Below are 7,514 nucleotides of genomic sequence, written 5' to 3' on the forward strand. Positions count from 1 at the left end.
CATTCCAAGTACAAGGAATCACACAAGAGTCAGTTCATTCATGAGTCTATACTAATACATTACATGTTACATGAATTCATTTACATAAATACGTTTACATAGATACGCTTACGTAAATACGCATACATAGATATGCTTACATGAATACGTTTACATAGATACGCTTACATGAATATATTTACATAGATACGCTTACATAAATACGCTTACAATACACGATAATAGAACAGACATAACAAGGTGCTATAGCATGGAACAAGTTCAGGATCTAACTATACCAAAGAATCACTAATACTTTGTGATAGTTATATTGGGTATACATGATCATAGTAATGTGGATGTTCACGGCTTGCAATCATGCAGGGGTCGCATTTGGTTCCCAAAATCTCTTGACAGGGAGCGTTTAGTATGGGATCTAGCCATCACATTATGCATGAACCCACAATTAAGGCAAATTAGTACAAAAGTAGTCACTTATTACAAATACTACAATACTTATACGACAATTGCAAAAGGATAAAACTCAAGTTAATAAATTATTAATACCTTTACCATGTGTCATATTCACATAATCGATGAGGTAGATTACATAATAATAATAATAATGGTGGTACAGTCGGGTCTTGGTAGAAGGCTACTTTCAAAACAGTCGGGTCTTGGTAGAAGGCTACTTTCAAAACAGTCGGTTCTTGGTAGCAGGCTACTTTCAAAAACTCGGGTCTTGGTAGAAGACCACTTTCAAAACAGTTAGGTCGTGGTAGAAGACTACTTTTTATACTAGTAGGAATCATTGGGATTTGCTAGGGTTTTCAAACGTTTACAATTACTTACAAACATTTTCATACTTATACAAACTTTTCTTCGAATGTTACGAGTCTTTAGTTCAAGTTTTACAAATTAATGACACTAAAATACTTTTGAATTCACCAGCTTTTTGGCAGATAATCGCTTTCAAAATAACTTGTATTCTCAGGTCACAAATAGACAGGTACGACGACCAGGTTTTGTGAAGACGGAGCAGTCAAGACTCCTCTTTCATTTTGGTTATTCATTGTGTTGTCTTATACTATGAAAGAACACACTTGTAATTAAAATTATACTATTAAGGCAACGGATGATGTTGTTGCTTGTTTACTACTTTACATTGTTGTGATACATTACATGACGTCCTCTGCCCCAGAACGTTTCCGTCGTTCTCGGTTTTGGGGTGTGACAGTTCCGTATCATGCCAAACTTAGAGAGAAAAGTTTTCGTATATGCTTCCTGATTAATGAAAATACCTTTTGGTCCCTGCCTTATATTCAATCCAAGGAAAAAGTTAAAAGGACCCATTGAGCTCATCTCAAACTTAGTTTCCATCAACTTTCAGAATTCAGCTGTGAGGCTGGGATTAGTAGATCTGAAGATGATGTCATCAACGTAAATTTGGACGATCATCAAGTGGTCATCCTCTTTCTTACGAAAGAAGGTTGGATCAACCGAACCTTGTTTAAACTTAGACATTTTAAGGAAGCGAGTAAGAGTTTCATACCAGGCTCTCGGAGCTTGCTTCAGTCCGTAAACTGCCTTATCCAGAGTGTAGCAGTGATTGGGATACTTCTCATTATCAAACCCAGGTGGTTGTTCAACATATACTGTTATTCTAATTCACCATTCAGAAACACGTATTTAACATCCATCTGAAACACTTCAAAGTTCTTATGAGTTGTGTATGTGTCACACCCCCCCAAACCAGGACGGCGGAAACGCCCGGGGGCGGTTGACATCATTGAGTAATATCGTCGTAGTTGAATATAGATGATACATAGCAACCAAACATCATACAATAAAATATAACAACATTCATTTTTTTACGAAGTGTATTTGTTCTTTAAATTACACAAAATCATCAAAAAGTATGATGTCTCAAAAAAATTAGTAACATGTCCAGATCCAAGGCTCGAGTACCTGTTCACTGAGTTTCTAAGAATACAAGTCATTTTGAAGAGTATCAACATAGAATCTTGGTGAGTTCATAAGCATAGTTGTAGAAAATAGTTGTATTATGTTTGTTCATAGTAATTTCTAAAACTCCAGAAAATCCAATATTTTCTATAAAATGTAGTTTATGAGTCTTGTTCCAAAATCGTGTATAATTGCTTGCATGTTCTTTAGTTTTCCTTTGTTTGTTACTGAAAAGAGGGTGTTCATAGAAAATCCTATATTTTTTGTATATGAAAGAGGTTGTAGTCTTAAAAACCCTAAGATCGAAGTTGTGAAATTAGTTTACAAAACATACGAAACATATTTTGGTATATTATAAAACTAATAGGGTGTATATTCCACGTAATTCCAATGTCACTAGGACCCTACTCTATGTGAGTCATTATAACCATACATATATGACAAGAATGTCTGCCCTAATGTTTTTCAGGCGTCAGATACGGTCCCGATATTTGTCACCTTAGACTAGCCGGTCTAGCTGTAGCGAATAACATAGGTGTGGGGTGTCAACCCCGTATAGATCTATACATAATTATTCTGCTCCCCTCTAGGAGATTCTGGTTATAAACATAGGACTTACAATGTACCTAGATAGGTATGGAGAAAACAAAACCAGTCTCACAAGAGCCTTAATGGAATGTACGCGAGCGAGTCTTCTCCCTTTGTTAAAAAATGCAAATAATGTTTTCCTTGTGTAAAATTTATGACTGCACCTTTATGACACGTGTTTTTCTACTTTATGACATACAACTTGTTTCTTCAATTTCTGAAAGTTTTATGACGGTAGTTTATGACATGCGAATAATCCTGTCATAAAAGCCCTGTTTTGTACATCTTCTTGATGAAATTATTTATATTGAATATTTATAAATAATCAGTAACAGATTGTTAACTTGCAAAAAGTTATGAATATGACATAATGATCCATGTTTCAAAACCCTTGAAATAGTAACAACATAATATGATTGATTTACTCGCAACATTTATATTCTTAGAAAAATAACCATGTTTTGTAGGGTGTTTTAACATACCCAAAATTTTAGGGATATATTTGCAACCAAAATATTCTCTTCTTGTTGTGACAAAAATATTTTCACTAATTCCACCAAAATTTCATATAAATCTATAAAATTTATTATGTCTTAAAGTTTGCACAAGTTTTAGTGGTAAAGGTATTTTTAACCAAAAATTATCATTTTGGTGTAACTCGTCATATATTTACCTAGTAGCTTAGTTTTTTGTTTAATATAACACAAAATATGTAGATCTATATAAACATAACTTAGTTCTAACATCACGAGGTTTGTGAAATCTCAAGTTTATGAAGTATTAACATGAAACAATATCATTTCAACACATATAAACACCTAAACATACAAATACATGCAATTATCCAAGGATTTAAACAAGATTTGACTTGTATTCCCATCCAAAAGAATGAAAACTTGAAAAGAGTGGGGTATGAAGCTCACCTTGAGTTAGTTTTGTGGGGTTTTTGAAGTGTAGTGAAGAGATCTTGATCCTAAACACTAGAATGACATTGATGAACTCCTTGAAGCCTAGATTATCCTAAGGAGGTTAAAATAGAACCTTGTGTGTAAATGAGATGATTTTAACAAAATAATATGTAGGAATACTAGGAGATTTCTAAATAGCTCACTAAATTTCCAAGAATCCTCCTTGATAATAAAGATATTTGGAAGAATCCAGTAGTTCTTGAGAGGAGTTTGGTTTAGTTGTTAAATGGAGTGAGGAAGGGGTTTTTGAGGGAGTATGAAATCTCTAGAGAGTGAAATACGGTAAGAGTGAGGATTAGCAAGGAGTTCTTGTTTTAAATAAAGGAAGTGAAGTTGATTTGAAGTATGCTTGGAGGACTGCTAGCTAAATCATGTTTGCTTGCTGGGTAATTTGTGAGGATCCGTGAATGCATGGGGAATTGGAAAAAGACACTCACAAATCCATAAACACGTTGAAATATCTAGGTGTTTATACTCATGGATGGTCCACTAAAGGGCTTATGGTCCATATTCCTTTTCTTTTTTGGGTTTACGGCCTAATAGTGATCAAGTTGAGGGGTTTACACTTCATATCTTGCCTAGGGATGTGTTCATGGTCAAAGTTGGGATTATTTAAGTGGTTTACGCCCGAAACTCTACCTAGGGATGTGTTCACGGAATAACTATGATATTTTAGAGTGTTTACACCAAAATAGTGCCTAGGGATGTGTTCATGGTCTAACTTGGGAGTATTGAATGTGTTTATGCCCAAATAGTTGCCTAGGAATGTGTTCATGGTCTAACTTGGTATTTTAGAGTGTTTACACCCAATATGTTACCTAGGAATGTGTTCATGGTCTAATAAAGGTGTTTATGGTCTTATTAATTTACTTATATTGGCCTTATAATTCAACTGTTCAAGATTGTAATATATACACAAGCCTTTGTGTCTATATCATGATCCACATTAGCTTTCCTATAATCATTAGGGTTTAAAATAAAATGAACCTCAATTATATATCATAGTTTTTATCATAAATAAAACACTTGCATAAACAAGGCTCTTCAACTTGGTTTTAACTTGAAATTTCTAGTTATGACAGTATGATAGGAATATTTGAACTGATTCCAACCTTGCAACATGTGTGAAGGTTTGTCGATACCCTCTTCCTGGCAGTAACCCTTAACCACGAGTCTCGCCTTGTTTCTTATTACATTCCCTTCTTTATCCACCTTATTACGAAACACCCATTTTAAACTAACAATTGACGCTTCAGGTGGAGTAGGAATTAACCTCCAAACTTTGTTTCGTTCGAACTCATTGAGTTCGTCTTGCATTGCTTGCACCCAATTAGAATGATCAAGACCGGTGTTGACGGTTTTGGGTTCTATCTTGGACACGAACGTATTGAAAATACATAATTCCACTTTGGAGAATAAACCAGTTCGTTTATCTTTTATTTCAGATCTCTTAAGAATACCTGCAGAAGATTCACCATTGACTTAGGTTTTGGGGTGATCTCTGGTCCATTTGACTAGTGGAGGATAATTTGGATCATAAGAAGGATCCAGTTTAGCGTTTACTTCTTCGAACTCTGATTGAACATCCGAATCGTCATTCACATCCTTATTCTCCCCTTCGAATGACGAGTGATCCTCTTCATTAGGAATTAAAATATCTCCTTCACCCTGCGACTGAATGTTCATTTCTTGTAGAGTCGGTTACTCCCCATGAGGATGTCTATTGGAGTCGGAATCTTCCCCATGAACTGGAGTGCTCGTGTTTGAGGCACGTTCGTAGTTGGTGGATGATTATCCATGTGTTTAGTGGCTTCATCGATTATCTTCTTCAATTCATCGACCTTGTTGTCAGCTGCTTTTGCTTTAGATGTGATGGCCTTCTCAGGTTCATAAAATAGAAGCATGAATTCTTCATAGAGATTAGCCAAAGGAACAGTCACTTGGTTCGTTTGACGAAAGATCTTTTTTGCCTGACTATCATTCGCTTGAGTCTTCTTTAAGTAATTATCATTGAATGTGACATAATAGGTTTCTTCAATCCGTTTGGATCGTTTGTTTAGAACCCTATATGCTTTCGACATCAGTGAATATCCCAAAAAATGCCTTCGTCAGCCTTCTCCTCAAACTTGTTTCGTTGTTCCTTTGAATTGAAAATGAAACACCTGGAATCGAAAACATGGAAGAACTTGACGTTAGGTTTTCGTTTATTGATGATTTCATAGGGAGTACCATCAAATCTTTTATTAAGAAATGATCTGTTTTGAGTAAAGCAGACGGTGGCATCAGCATCAGCCCAGAAGTAAAGAGGCAATGATGCGAACGAAAGCATGGTCCTGGCTGCTTCACACAAAGAACGATTTCGTCTTTCAACGATCCCGTTTTGCTATGGAGTATAGGGAGCAGAAAAATTGTGAGATACTCCCTTATCAGTGAGGAATGCATCGAATGCTTGGTTCCTTAATTCCAAACCATTGTCGCTTCGAACATTGCGAACCACCTTTCGCAGATGTAACTCAATCTGCTTGATAAAATATTTGAGCCTAGGAGTTGCTTCAAATTTCTGTTTAAGAAGGAACACCTAAGTGAAACGAGAAAAATGATCTAGAATAACGAGAATATATTTGTTACCACCAATACATTCGATTGCAGCTGGGCCACAAAGATCAATGTGGAGTAGTTCGAGTGGCTCAATAACCTTCGTGTTCACTATAGTTGGATGACTTTTCCTGCTTTGCTTCCCTATTTCGCAGGCTGCACAAAAATGATCCTTATCATATTTCAAGAGAGGAAGCACTCACACATGATCACCAAGAACAAGCTTATTGATGTCTTTGAAGTTTAGGTGCGAAAGTCTTCTATGCCACAGCTAGCTTTCATCAGAGTGAGCTTTCGTAAGCAAGCATATGGCAGGCTTCCCTCGTATTGGGTTTAAATTCAATGGATACATTTCCCCTTTTCGCTGTGATTTTAAGAGAACAACTTTTGTTTTATTTTTTCAGTTATTTGGGATCCTTCATCATCAAAGGATACTTTCAAGCTAGTCCCTACAACCAGTTGCGAAACATTGATAAGGTTCTGTTGTAAACCTTCCACATAGGCCACTTTACGAATTGAAAAATCTCCATTTGTTATCATCCCATAGCCTTTGATTCTTCCATATGAGTTGTTTCCAAAGTTACATTTCCCCCATCATTGAGAGCCCGAAACTCTCGTAATTCCTCCTTTCTCCTTGTCATGTGACATGAGCATCCAATGTCGATATCCCATTCATAGTCGAATTGCTAATCACGAATTACCTGCAAAAATCAAGCAGATTTAGGAACCCAAATTTGCTTGGGTCCATGTGAGGCTTTTATAGGAAGAGGAAATGAAACATCAAGATCAACTGTATATGTTCTCTTAATTAACGTGGTTTCATCTTTTCTTTTTACAGTGAAAAATTTTATCTTGTTGTTTTTCGTTTCTTCATATTCAGATTGACTTTGTTTATTTTTAGCTTGATTCTCGATGAATTCTCGCTTAACTTTCTTAGGGTTAGTATTCGATTTCTTAGTTTGAGCTTTAGAATTCGAGACTAACTTTCCCTTTCCCTTGACATCATTTGGTGATGCGTTTGAGGGATGAGTTTTTGGTTTCTTAGTGTGCTTCTTTTGAAAAGAGTGTTTTTGAAAAAATTTCGCCTTTGAGTTGCATGTGTGACAACGCGAACACTGACTAGGATTCGCATGCGAACGAGCTTTCGTACTATGATTGGAAGGTTTTTCTCTACGAACATAGTTGGAATTTTAGGTTTACCAAAATTTCTTCCTTTCATTGAGATTCTTTTGGTATCTTCGATTCCTTAAATGTTTTTGCTCAGTGATTTGTTCTGCAGACTTGTGAATATTCACTTGAGGTTTCGCTTTTCTAGCATAAGTTTCGTCCTTTGGTGACTGAGGTTTGGTTTCGCTTTGAGCTTCCTTGGTACCACTTGGGCTACCCTTCTCAAATATCGAAAGATTGTTCAGTGGTTCT

Source organism: Lactuca serriola, chromosome 2 (genome assembly GCF_051521515.1).
Source record: "Lactuca serriola cultivar US96UC23 chromosome 2, Lser_US96UC23_V15, whole genome shotgun sequence".
In the NCBI taxonomy this organism is placed as follows: Eukaryota; Viridiplantae; Streptophyta; class Magnoliopsida; order Asterales; family Asteraceae; genus Lactuca; species Lactuca serriola.